This window comes from Alosa alosa, chromosome 6 (genome assembly GCF_017589495.1).
Source record: "Alosa alosa isolate M-15738 ecotype Scorff River chromosome 6, AALO_Geno_1.1, whole genome shotgun sequence".
NCBI lineage: Eukaryota > Metazoa > Chordata > Actinopteri > Clupeiformes > Clupeidae > Alosa > Alosa alosa.
In genome coordinates, this window is record NC_063194.1 from 11,765,913 (window position 1) to 11,779,700 (window position 13,788).

At 42.1% G+C, this 13,788-nt stretch overlaps 1 protein-coding gene across 10 annotated transcripts in view; it reads right to left on the reverse strand.

Annotated features, from left to right (window-relative positions):
* The window catches only part of maptb (microtubule-associated protein tau b), a 52,821-nt gene extending 41,690 nt beyond the window's left edge, over positions 1-11,131 (reverse strand). For 3 of the 10 annotated variants that reach the window (XM_048244946.1, XM_048244947.1, XM_048244942.1), the window contains exon 1: positions 9,763-9,974. The gene's annotated coding sequence lies outside the window, so the exon portion shown is untranslated. Of the gene's footprint in view, positions 1-9,762; positions 9,985-10,799; positions 10,883-11,048 lie in introns of those variants that run through there. The other 7 variants (XM_048244952.1, XM_048244950.1, XM_048244943.1 and 4 more) reach the window with 6 other exon arrangements.
* Positions 11,132-13,788: the final 2,657 nt, after the last annotated feature.

A 13,788-nucleotide genomic window follows, 5' to 3' on the forward strand; every position in this document is an offset into this window, starting at 1 on the left:
AATTTTTCCTTTCCTCTTACCACAATAACACTTTACATAGTAAAAGTATAGATGAAAAGTAACTGTTATTGTATCACAAGTTTCTTTTGAAATGAATTTGAATATGCACATGGCTCCACACTTATTGAATATGTCCTAATTTGCATAGGCAGAAACACCATTCATGTCAAACATATATGACAAATACATAAGCCCAATCTTCATCCAATCATCCTACTGCCAATGGTGCTTTTAGACTGGCCTCTAACCTGAAAACTGCCTGGCTTGGTAGTTCCTGCCAGGGGTATAACCCCCGCCGGTATAGTCTTCAGGGTCACGGAGGAACACAAGCCTCCCCACCACGACAAGGTAGCAACAACAGGGGAGTTTTCTTTTTTTTTAGTTTTTCTTTTTAAAGTTTTTTTTTTTATGTTTTTCTTTAAAAAATCCAGCCTGGATCCTGGACCCCTTCTCTGTGGCTCTTGGTTCTGGCACCCCCTCAGTTCCTGGTTTGTTCTTTGCTTAGTTCTTCTCCTCTGGGTCATATTCATCTGATAAATCAGGCAACTGTGAGTTTGTAATGACTAAGATGGCTATTCTGACTTTCTTCTGATGTTATCTGTGGGGGAATGTCATTAAGTAAGGCTTGTTCGCAAATAATTAAAAAAACAAGAATTTAGAAAGCAACTGGAGACAAGATTGTGCAATCAATTCTTAAGGTCAATATAAGACCCCGTTCAGACCTGGGTCTGATTCAGGACCACATATGGAAGTGGTCTAAATCTGATTTGAAAAAATCAGATCTGGGCAAGATGAGTGTTCTGCGAGTGACTTCTGAAGAAGTCTGACCTGGTCACTTGACCCCAAAAAAATCAGATTTGGGCCACTTTCTGAAGTCTGAGTCCTGAACAGTCTGAACAGGGTCTAAGTCTTTTTGTGGCAAGTGACCCAGGTGGTAAGTGTGGCAAGTGACTTCAAATTTATCGCGTTTATGCATACGTTAACTTACTGAATGAACAAGAATAGTTATTTGGTCCGTTTTTTTCTACTTGTGACTTTATGACTTCTTGGCCATAAGTCAATTACACCTAGTGTTGAGCTCATTTGCATATTTAAAATAGATTTTTCCAAGAAACTTAAAAAGTGTTACTTTTCATGTATACTTTCACTGTGCAAGGTTTGATTGTGATAGGAGTAAAGGAAAAAAATGGGCCCATTAGGGTGTATTTTGGGCATATGTGATTAGTATATTGCTCATTTGCATATTCAAATTAATTTTCAAACAAACTTCTAATACAAAATGTGTTCCTGTTTCAGGTAGACTTTCATTGTGTAAAGTTTTATTGTGGTAGGAGTAAAGGAAAAAATTAAGCCTATGCGGGTATATTTTGGGTAGCCTATATTGTATAGCTGTGTAGCCTATAGTGTATAGCTTATTTGCATATTCAAATTCATTTTCAAAGAAACTTGTAATACAAAAAATGTTACTTTTCATGGATACTTTTATTGAATAAAGTTTTATTTTGATAGACGTAAAGGGGGAAAATAGTCCCATAGGGGTCTGGCCCTATCTGGCCCCACGACAAGGCCCCCCAAATACTACTAGGTTCTGGCCAAGGACCCCCTTGATGTGTTATTAAACCCATCGACAATACTACGGCAAATGTAAAAATACATAGCTAATCCTAATAATTATTTTAGCCACAAGCACTTTGCGATGGAGCAGTGTGTAAAAATTGCATTTGGGGCTTTCTGCTAGAGAGCTATCACTTTACTATTACTCCCAGTCATTATCATGGAAAATATAATGTTCAGATATGCGCCAAATTATTATAATGGCATTGTATAACAACCCTCATAGTAATATGTATATTTTACTTTATTTTTCCTTCCAACTTGCTGAGGCCCCCCTGGCACCCCCTCGCGGTCCCCCAGGGGGCCCCGGCCCCCACTTTGAAAACCACTGGCCTAGTTTATGTGGTTCTCTTACAATATGCTGTATTACAGGTGTAGTGAAAGAATTAATGGAATGCATGTGCAATTGACCAAAAGTGTAAAGCTGAATCATGTGTGAGAGAGATGTCTGTTTGAATTCAAGCAGAGAAAATTGTCCATTAAAGGCAGATGGTTTGAAGCAAAGCTTAACAGCTGATTGGCTGTACTCTGCCCATTCTAGACAGAAGCCTGCTGTTGTTTGAGCTGAGTCAGGAGCGTGAAGAACATTCCAGAGTGACCCACAGAACACTGCGGGGGGACGGAATCAAAGATCTCTGAGTTAGCTCTGCGTATCCTACTTGGAGGGACTGTAGCCTACTTTAACAAAGGCTACGACCACACAACATTAACATCTATCTCAAAACTATTGTCTTACATTTGTTTGAATTAGACCTAGGCTATTTGTAATTTTGAGAGGTTCCTTAATTAGCCTAAACTGTGTCCACATTTTCTGACACCATTTGGTTGTTTTGAAAGGTTAAATGTACACTGCTCAGTCAAGACACACTGTAATATGCATGATTTGAGGTTTGCCTGTACAACTTCAGAGTTTTAATTGCACACAGTTGATGCTTAATTATCTACAGTCTGTTTATTCCTCTTCAGTGGTTATGATGTATTCTCTACTGTGGCAGAACTGCTATCGTTTCCAAAATAAACTGCACCACTCTACTGTAGGCCCCTTAGGACAAACAAATTAGCCACTGCTAAATCAAAGCAGAACACAGCAGGAACACCCTCAGTTCACTAATAGCCTTGTCATATCACCCCAATAAAACATCTTAAAAGCCTCTCCATTAGAACACATATGAAACGCTGAAGATCCTCCAAGGAATCACTCTCTCCCTCTGACAGCCAAACAGACTTATTTGGCACCTCGGCCTCCGCTGTGGTGTAGGTTTGGTTTATACAGGCCATCTCACAGCCATCTCACACAGAGACCCCGAGTGGGTCGGGCTGTCTGGGTGGGCATCTGAAAGAGAGCTGCGATGACATTCTGCAAGATTGTTATGTGAAATATTTAAGCAATAGTACCCAGGAGGCAGTGTTTTTTTTTTCGCAAGATGCAATTGGTGTCAGTTCTAGCAGGTTGCTAGGTCCAGGAGGACTTTGCCAATACCATGATAATTACAATGAAATAAAGCAGTTATACAGTAGTTAAACTGAATGAATTTGTTCAATAGTGTAAAGTGGAACAGTGGTATCTATATGGAAGCTATATATGGTGGTATATATGGTGATATGGCACTGAAGCCACAAAATCAACACATATGCTTATTTGGCCAGGCATACACACACACACACACACACACACACACACAGACAGCACACAGGTGGCGGGTATCAGAGTTCTTTCCTGTGGAGGACTAACAACCTGCTGTTCCTCAGCATCCACACTGACTACACATAGGCAAATGCAGCACAGCCGTAAATCTCCACACCGTACCTTTTAGCAGAGGCACTGCAACTAAATGAGCCCTTCAGAGAAACCGTGTCATCACTAAAAACCCTGCTTTATCAGCAGTGTGTTCTCAAAATGAGAAAGCCCAATATTTCACTCTGAGGCTAGCTAGAGCTATTACCTCAAACATGGAATACATCGACCTCTGCTTAAATCAGCTGGCCTTAAAATGGGTGGGATTCTGTGCAAAGGCTGAGTTCATCTGTTAACTTATTTCCTTCCTGCTTAGGTAGTCATGATAAAGATATAAAATATGGATGAAGTCTGGTGCAAAATCATGGCAGTAGCTCCTTCAGTAACTTAAGCATGGGCCTCTCCAGGCTATATCATGTTCATCTGATTCTCATTGCTATTCACCAAATATCAAATCAAACTAACATGAATGTGAGTGTGTCAATGAAGTCAATGATATGCCTGTCAATCATGTGTATCTAACCCGGCGGGGTGTACACAGTACAACGACAGGAGTCTCTGTGAAGGACACTAAAGCTAGCTGTTCTGGTGTTTTGTATTGGCTTTTCAGTTTTTCAGTTTGACAGTCAACATTTTTGCCACTATGGCTGACTTAAAACTAAGTAGCCTTTATAATGTGTGGGTGAATGTCATTGGAATTAACCATACCATACATTATGTCCCACTGTAATGTATGTCGAAAGTTTCAATTGAATCCATCAGAAAAACACAAATTATATGTGATTCTGTGGTAGTTCCTCTACGTTGGTTCTCCTCTATCAAAAGAGGGGAATATTTCGCTAAGGGAACCTTACAAGACCTCTCTTGTCCTTCCATAATGGGCCTTCGTCCCCATTTCCAACCTGAGGCTCAGCCATTCTATTCTGGGTGGCTGTCGTAAGGCCCCCTCCTGCTAAAATATCAAAGCTAATCACATCAGTCTCAGAGCCGCCCTGCCTGCCTCTCCTCTCCTCTTCTCTCACCGCTCCCAGGCACACATGATGTAGGCAGGCAGGGCGAGCTCAGAGACTTTCAAGAGCCAAGCGAATTACACAGAGTGGCTTCCAATGGCCAACAGTCACGATTTAAAGCTGCGTTTTATATAGGCCAGACGGAGCCTTGTCACCAGTCCAGTCCACTACAGCTAGACCAATTATGTAAGTGGTCCCTGCTGGTGATGTAACTGGACTGAGGAGAGGGTGAGGGTGAGGTTGGGTTGGGTTTGGGTGGAGAGGGCAGGTCTGAGTCATGCTAACTGGCCTTGAATCAGCTAGCAGGCGCTGCACGGAAGGAGTATGCCAACATTAACGCCAACGTTACGCATGGCTGGCTGAACTCAGCGGGCCCTGTCTGCAGTAGACCCGGTAGTTTGTGTGTGGAGGTGGTGAGGAGAAACGATAGGCTGCCATGGTGTAATGAAAGCTTCTGAGCGTGTGGTGTTAGTTCACACAAACATCAGCAAGCCTAAAAGAGTTTGTGAGGTTCTCTTTCTGTGTGTGTGTTTGCATGTGTGTGTGTGTGTGTGTGTGTATGTCTGTTTGTGTGTCTTTATTCATCTGTATGATTACATGTAAAGTGTGTTTAGGTTGTGTGTGTGTGTGTACAGTACGTCAATCGAGTCCCAGTCAACTGTCGGTGTGGAAGCTGTGTGTGTGTCTGTGCTTGTGTGCTTATGCGTGTGTGTGCCAGTCACTATCGACCCAGTGATAAGACTACATCTACACACACACACACACACAGACACACACACACACACACACACACACTGGGATACATCGGTGACTCTGACCTACTTTCCTCTGTCCTGCTATTAGAGAATGCGACAGGACACATTATTTCACCCTAACCCTCTCCTCTCTCTCTCCTCTTCCAATCCTTCCTTTATTATGCTCTCTCTGTTTCTCCCCTGAACTCACTCTCCCTCGGTCTCCCTCCATGTTTCACACTGCCTCTCCCTATTCCTCTCTTCTGCCTCACTCCCTCTCCTCTCTTTCTCCCCTGCCTAGTTAATCATTATAATTCTCCCTTTCTGTGTCTCCCTCCCTTTCCCCTACTCCCTCCCTCCCTCCCTCTTTCTTCTCTCTGCAATCACTCTCCCACTCTCTTTCTCCCATTCCATTTTCCTTCTACTGTCCTACTCTATCTGTGCCCCACTCTCTCTCCCTGCACCACCCACTCCCTTCTCCCTCCCCTTTTCTATTTCTCTTGTCTATATCACTCTTCATACCGTCTCTCTCTCTCTCTCTCTACCTGCTTTCCTTTGGTAGGACAGCTTTCCCCCTCCCCTGACAGAGCGGAGGGCTGGGCCTAGGTGGACTAGCATTGGCTATGGCTAGTGATAGCAAAGCTAAGTATTTGCTGTCCTTGGGCTGGGGAGCACCACCGGCAAGGCCCTGTACGCCGGCGCTACATGCTAAATGTAGCGTGAACGCGAGCTGGTGCCAGCTCCCTCTGGGACTCCCGAGATCTGCTGTGACACGCATGCTACGCATGGAATCATCTTCTCTGAATGTCTTATTTGATTAAGAATTTGTTGAAATGTGTGCTTATAGCCTACAACACTGGCATTAAGCTTTTTCGATCACCATCACCAAAGACCATCAACACTATTTTCATGGGCTTTTAGGTCTGCTGATGATTAGCAATTGGACCTTCTTGCTCAGGTTGATTTCATGAAACCTAGCCATTTCCTCTCATTGCATACCATGCATCATGGCCTTCTTCAGTCTGCTGTCTAACCAGCAAGCAAGCACACTGTCCTTGAGAAACTGGCACAGAGAAGATCAGAGAGGACACAACCAGCGGGAGACTAGCCTCCTAATCTGATCCAGGAAAACACAGAGACACATGAACAGCTCTCCCTGAGACCTGGGCATCATTCCCTAAGCAGGTTTTACCTTTAACCGCTCTGTAAGACGGCGGCGAATTGGGCGCAGCTTGGCTGTAATGAGACGGGCCCTAATTTATTGGGCTGTTCTGCTGAAATTTGCAGAAACTGTGTAGCCCACCTGCATCGCCTCTTGGCTGCAGTCTGCTAAACACTGCCTCCACTGCAAGAGGAAAATCAATGCCTGACTACAAATAAGATTTCAGAGTGAAATTGATCTTGCAAAATAAAATAGAAAATGTCCAATAACTAATAAATACCAGATGGTATATTCTATAATAACATGGAGATTTTAAACCTAGCAGGTTTAACTACTTGCTATTTTATTTGCTAAAAGCCTCTAATTTCCGATTGGATGGCAGAATTTCAGGTCTAGACAGTAGTTTGCTGAAGCCTAATTCATTCCAGTTTTACACAACATCAGCTGATGACGGTTATCCCAAAATACCACTGGCAATTGCTGGACCCCACCTGCAATGCCAGTAATCCCATTCAAGGGAAACAGGACTCTATGCAAGGATGTGCATGGTCTCATATGTAAGGTAAATGGCGGCTCAGTGATACCCATCTTCTTCAGCTGTGAGCAAGAGGTACTTTGAAGCACAACCAACCAGCGACATGATGGGACTATGGGATGGGTCCAGCCCACATCAGGCATGGCTTCCTTCCAAATCTGGGTCAGAATCATTTGCCATAGGGGGGAGCCTTTTTTAAATGTCTGACACAGAAGGACCAAGTACATCTGATAACCAGTGAAGACAAAAAAAAGCTGTGAGCTGAGGACTTTAAGATTGGCCAATGTATCATAATAGGTCTGGTGTGTATGTATGTATTAATAAAGCAATTTAGACTGCTTGGGACCAGGCGTACTCGTTCAAGGGTGTTCGATATAAAGGGCCAAATCACCACTGGTTTCAAACTAAGCCATATCTCTGTTATAAAGTTATAAAGGGTTTAGCTAGCAATACCTCTAGAACATTTTGATGCACATGAAATGAACCAAGAACATGCTCTGGACATATCAGAGGTTCTAATGAAGATATCAGTCCAATGAAAAGTCCGATAATCTCAGTGCTGTCCACACAAATATAGCCCAGTGTACCGGAGGCTTTTCTAAAATATTAGAAAAGGTCTTTAAAAATTTAAAAATTACCAACATAATGTACCAAAATCACACAATATGACACATTACTGGATGCAAATGCTGGCCCCACAAATACAGCCCAGTGTAGCAGAGGCTTTTTTCTAAACTGTTAGAAAAGTTCTAGAAAATGTACCAAAATCACACAATATGACACATTACTGGATGCACATGCTGTGTGATTATCTAGGCACGAGTGTTTCTCTGGGCTCTACTTGTCTGTCTATGATCCCTCTCTCGTGTGACTCATCCCCGGTGCCCTGCTCTGCTCTCTGGTCTGTGCATGGATCTGCCTGCAGTCCAGCTGCCCGTTGCCAGGGACTCATCTGTTGCTGGGTGCCGTTCATGGCCCTAGCGACAGGCCTGCAGCTGTCTGAGGCAGGGTGTGTGGGGGTGAGGAGGAGAAGCAGCACCAAGATACTGCTGCAGCAAAATGAGGTCTGTATGCCAAGAACTTGTGCACGCGCCGCACACACTCAGACACACACACACACGCTTAGCACTCACAAACCCACTTTCACATAAGCAAGCTCACACATACACACACACACACAGTAGCTCTCACACACTGGCTTGCACATACATTTTCAAGCAAGGGCATACACACACGAAAAGACACACACACTAGCTCGCACACACATTTTCAAGCAAGGACACACACACACACACACACACACACACAAATACGAATAGACACAAGCCACTGTTGGCACACTCCCACACACACACACACACGTACACACACTTGCCACAGGCGAAATCTCAGTGAGCTTGAAAAAGGATAACCATAGAAGATTGCGGGGAGCACCGTGTCTGAAGTGGCTCTCGGCACGACTTGCAGTGGAATGTGCTTCATATTAGGCAGTTTTAGGATATATTGTTAGGTGGTTTGAGGCAAATAAAAATCATGCAGTAAGCAGTATTCAATCCAATCTCTTTAAAGTGCTGAAAATTGGTTTCATGCTAAAACATATTGTTTTTTACTGTGACAAACTGACACAAACATCATTTTTTTCTTATACTGTCTGTCACACAGGTTCCTTGTGCCAATATCTGAGACAAGCAGAGACAAGCCAGGTATGGTCAAATTGTCTTTTTTGGTTAATATTAAAACAACTTCTGAAGAATTGAAGGCATCTAGTCTAATGTATGCATGACTCCTCTGTCATGTTGTTCAATTTCAGTTCAGAATGCTCGCATGAAATTAAATTGATGCACCAGGTCCAATCTATACTACAACCACAAACCATGGGACAGCTTATCCAATTAACATTCTCTCTATAATGTTAAGGGGACCCACTAATTGGTGTAAGTAATTAAATTATGCAACGTGAAATAGGAAGACAGGCTTAATGGAGAGCATCTTAAAGGGACAGGCTATGAAGCTGCCTGGCCTATTCTTTTTGGGTTAACGTGATCTATCCTTGGTGGTTTGTGGTTGCTGTGCTGTACAATTATTGAATAGTGCAGAGTGAAAAATAACTACATAATAATAGCCCGTAAGACATAAATTGGTTTACCACACACAAATGCAACACAAAAATCACCAGCGGAGGCAAACAATCGCCAAACAATAAGATGCGCCGTTGAAACAGTGGGTTATATTGTCAACGAGGAAATCTTGTGTCACACACTAACATGCGGCATTAAGGAAACGGGGCGCGATATGGGCGTGGGAGAGGAACTTGCGCGAGATGAAGGCACGCGCTTTTCTCTTCCATCTCAGGAGTGCAACGTGCCGGTAATGGACAATCTTACCGTTGTATTGCTATGATATGCCATAGTTTTAAAGCGCGTGTTTTAGGCATACAACACCAAAAGAGGAGTAAAAACGGTGAATAAATGGAACTGAGGGTTCACCCTCATCTTCCCTGTCATCCATAACGCAATCGCAAAAAGGGAAAAGGTGTGTCCATATCGCCAGAAAATTGCCGGCTCAAATACAATCTGTAGCCTACAGCTGCGATATAACTATCTTCTTAGATATACTCACAATGTGGCAACACTCTCAGTGCTCAGTTTTGTATCTGTTATTTTTTCTCTTTTACGAACTAATTATTTCCGAACAAAGCCTGGGGTCGTCCTAGAGTTCTGCGCTGATGTTCCAATAAAATTCATACATGCACTTTGCGTACTAATAAGAGCCATTTTCACCAAGGTCAGTCTGTATTTCGCATTTCGTATCAGACATCATCCTTATTATATGCACAAAGACAAAGCCCTCTGCAAAGACAACACCGGGAGGCCATCGCCTTCCAGACAGAATATGCACGTATCTTAGCAACACCCTAGCACATATCTATAATAGCTGTGGTGTAGGTAACATAAAAATCCCAAAGTCCTTACCAGAGAACGTTATTCTTGGTAATTAACCCAAATATTGGTCACATACAAAATGACGCAAATGAGACTTGATTTGGAACAAAACAAAATCGATGACATGCAATGCAAAATACAAAACTCTAATTGGCTGGCTACTGCTCGTCTAGGCTGTGTAATCTGGCCGTTTACACAGATGCCTTCTGACATAAAACTAGGAGGAGTCCCACCAGCAAAACTAACGTTAACGTTAGGTGTAACCAGCACAGTCCCTTTCAACACAGAGGCAACATCAGCACCATCCTTACTGGGCAGCGAAACGGTAATATAGCACCAGAAACACTACGGGCACGGCAAACGATGACTCACAAAAAAAACCCCTAAGTTTTCATGCCACGAATTAATGCATGGTCCCCATGTTAGTAGAGAAAGGAACAGACAGCTTAGGATTCGGAACTCTCGAACATTAACGTACCCACGTTACCCGCCAATCAGTCAGTGTCGCACAAGTCTCCCTCACAAAAGCATGTTTCCTTCGCGGGTAAAGTGCTTCGAAAATGCATTTTGTCTCCTAGAATGCATAGACCATAAGCAGTCAAACTTGTCATCTAACGTTATATGTATTGTTTCTGTTGAGATATAGATGTAAATATTACTGCTAGTGTCATGATAAATTCTTCTAACATCCTTCCTTCAGTTTTAACAATGACAGTTAACATTAACGTTAGCTTGACACTACACCGATCTTCAAAAGAATTCGTGTCATTGGGTTCGACCCTTTCATAAACTAACGTCAGCCAGGAAAGAGGTCAGGTAACTTAACTTGTCAATCATACAAATTTTCAGTAAATTTACCTCAAATTTGAAAAGCCTCAATGCAGATTCAAAGCAGATTAATAAACCGTCATGCGATGAGAAATGTGGTTATCAACTGACCTAACGTTAACATCACCTGTGAATTTGCCAGGTTAGGTTATATAAAACTATACAAGTCCTGCAGGATACGACTTTCTGTATAAACCACGCGTATTGCTTTAATATTGATGTACTGTCCACCAATTTACCACAATTTGACATTCCGTCTCCTCGATCAGGAACTGGCTAGTCACTCGGCCCAACCTCTCACACACCCAACGGGGGAAAAAAGATTCGCTTAGTGGCTTCATGTCTGGCAAGGGAGACTGGCGCAATTTTGTCGCAACAGCCCGAACTAGCACCAGAACAGCAAAACACATGCTAAATACGACTTTTGTCATATAAATATTTCGTTATTCAAAGTCGTGCTATATATTGATTAAATATGATTCACCTACCTGGGTGGCAGACAGTTATTGTCTCTCCAACTGCAGTCACTCTGTGATCAACCCTTCGAGGGGATGCAGTTCATGAGGTATCCTAAAGGGGAGGAGGGCGCTAACGAGACAGTATTATAGATGGAGTTTTTTTTTTTTGATTGAACAGGGGTTGAGTCATGCTGACATCCCAGCCATGACATCCTTTATATTGATGAGACAACTGAATGAATGAAGGATTGTACATTCTGTCGAAGTGGCTGGGGCTGCGTTGGTAAATCTCATATATCTAATTAGTGATTAGGCCTAGTAATAAGCCAAGATGTTCCATTTAACAGTCAAGGTCATTTCTACTAGGCTACAAGAACATGAGGCAAGCAGGCAGCTGTTAAAAAATGTAGTTCTATCTCATTTTCCTTTTAGTGATTATTGTTTAGCAGAACCTCTGCACAGTTTGACTTTTTGTGAACTGAAGACCAATGTCATAAATGTGTTTTCATAAGTGCCATCTCCGCCAAAAAAAAAAAACATTTAATATCAATATATTATAATACTATTATCATCACTAACACAAAAGAGCCACACATCTATTTTTGCATATCAGTGGAATAAATGATGTCATCAGTCCTCAGCCCAGGTGACTTTCTGTCTTGCCACCAACCCTTCTCATCCAGGCCTTACAAAACTCATAAATGATCTCAAGTATCATGAACAAAATATTGAGGCAGACCCTGGATCGGCCTTTTGGGGACAGGTACTGTGTATTTCTGTGTGTCTTTAACACAGGAAGTAATCCACTCCTCCTTGTGAAGGCTACGCCTTCCCTGTCTTCTCCATCTAATCAGATTAATGGGTGCTCCTTCTATTCATCACAGCCAAATTAACTACCCACAATGCCTTGCTTGCAGCCTAGGGTCTCACCTCCTGCCCTGATCTTCATGTTGGAAGAGGATGCGCCCCTCTCCATGGTGAAGCTTGGAATTTATGCCGCGTTTCTGGATTATTCTATGCAACCCCTCTGATGTTAGCCATGTCATCTGCACCTTTCAGCAACATCACTGCCCTCACCTCACGTGAATAAGTACTCACTTACTCTCTTGAGGTATGCTTGCACTCCTCTCCCTTGGAGTATGCCTCAAGCACTTGCCATAAGAAAGGCACAAATGAGCAAAAGGCTTTCAAAATAGGAAGAGTTCAGATGCAAAAGCCTCTAAACGCCACCTCCGTCAAAAATTAGAAAACAATGCTGAATGAATGCTCTCCACATGCTCTCCAAGTTGTGTTGTGAACTATGATGTTACTTTGCATACCAAAGGATCACTGGGAAAATAGGGGGTGGTGTTTAGCCTACATGGGAAGCCAAGGCCTATACTTGTCATTCCACTTTACATTTCAAGTTACTTGCACATTAGGCCTACTTTTAAAAGTAGTAGAAAATGTATTAAAAAAAATCCTCTGTTGAATGACAGTAACTGTACGTTAAATATCCAAACTTTTTCTTGTAACCATCTTTATGTGGCTCTTCTGAGATTAAAAAAAATACATTTGGTAAAAGTGGCTCTTCAGGCAAAAAAGGTTGCCGACCCCTGTCCTAGGCTAAAGAAGGGACATGTGCTGGCAATATTCTACTAGCCTAGTACAATTTCTCTCAATTTTATATATTTTCACGGACAGTTCCTTCACTCTTTAATGGAAAGTTCAATAACAGGAAATATTATTTATGAAAATTAAAATAAATAAAATAATTGGGATGTTGGAAGTATAACTAAACGCACCACTTTACCTATTTATTTAATATCTTGCAGCATTATGGTTGTGTGACATTTTAGCTGACAAAAGTATTTTGTCCAATAACAAGGTTAGACATTGCCAGTTGAGTTGCTTAGCAACCAGACCATGAGCAGGCCATTTCCATTTTTTTTTTTCAGTTCTGTCTGTCTGTCTGTCTCTTTCTCTCTCTCTCTCTCTCTCTATCTATCTCTTTCACACAAACACACACACACACACACACACACGCACACACACACTGTTAGCAATGATAAGGTTAAATATGTTAGCCTACTATAGTAGGCTTGGTCTAGCCTAGGCATTTCCTTATCTTTGCATTTTAACATATGACTTTTTGCAATTCAAATGTATATATGTGGCTAGAGTTTTACTTTTCTGTCTTTGATCAGTCTTAGTAAAGTTGTCAATTTGTTGTTGACAATTTCTGTGTCCATTAGCCAGCAGTAACCACTACAACAACTATAAAGGACAGTCCTTTGTAATAGCCATGGAGGTATAAGGTTATAGCACCTGATGTTGCAGAGCCTCATTTGAAAATAATGAGTTACTTTTTGTGACCATAGGGGGGCAGTGTTGTGCAAGTATTGGCTTGGACCTTCAGTCAAGAGTTAAAGGCAAAGAAAATGTCTGTGCCTGAAGTTATCAGAAATGTGATATTCCATTTTCAAATCCACAGTCATACAATCCTACAAGGACTATAAATATCAGTCAGTGCATATAATATATCTTAATGTTACCCCAGGTTATTTGTGGTTATTTCATGAATTTACATCTGAATGTTCACTGTATTTGAGTTGTTCCTATTGTTCCTATAGGGTACAGTGGTTGCGTAGTGGCTAAGCTGCTGGACTAGTCTAGCATGCTGTACCCTGTACAGTTGTGGGTTCAATTACCGCCTTCCACCGTTGTGCCCTTCAGCAAATTGACATATCTAAGTCACTTTGGATAAAAGTGTCTTATAAATGAAATATAG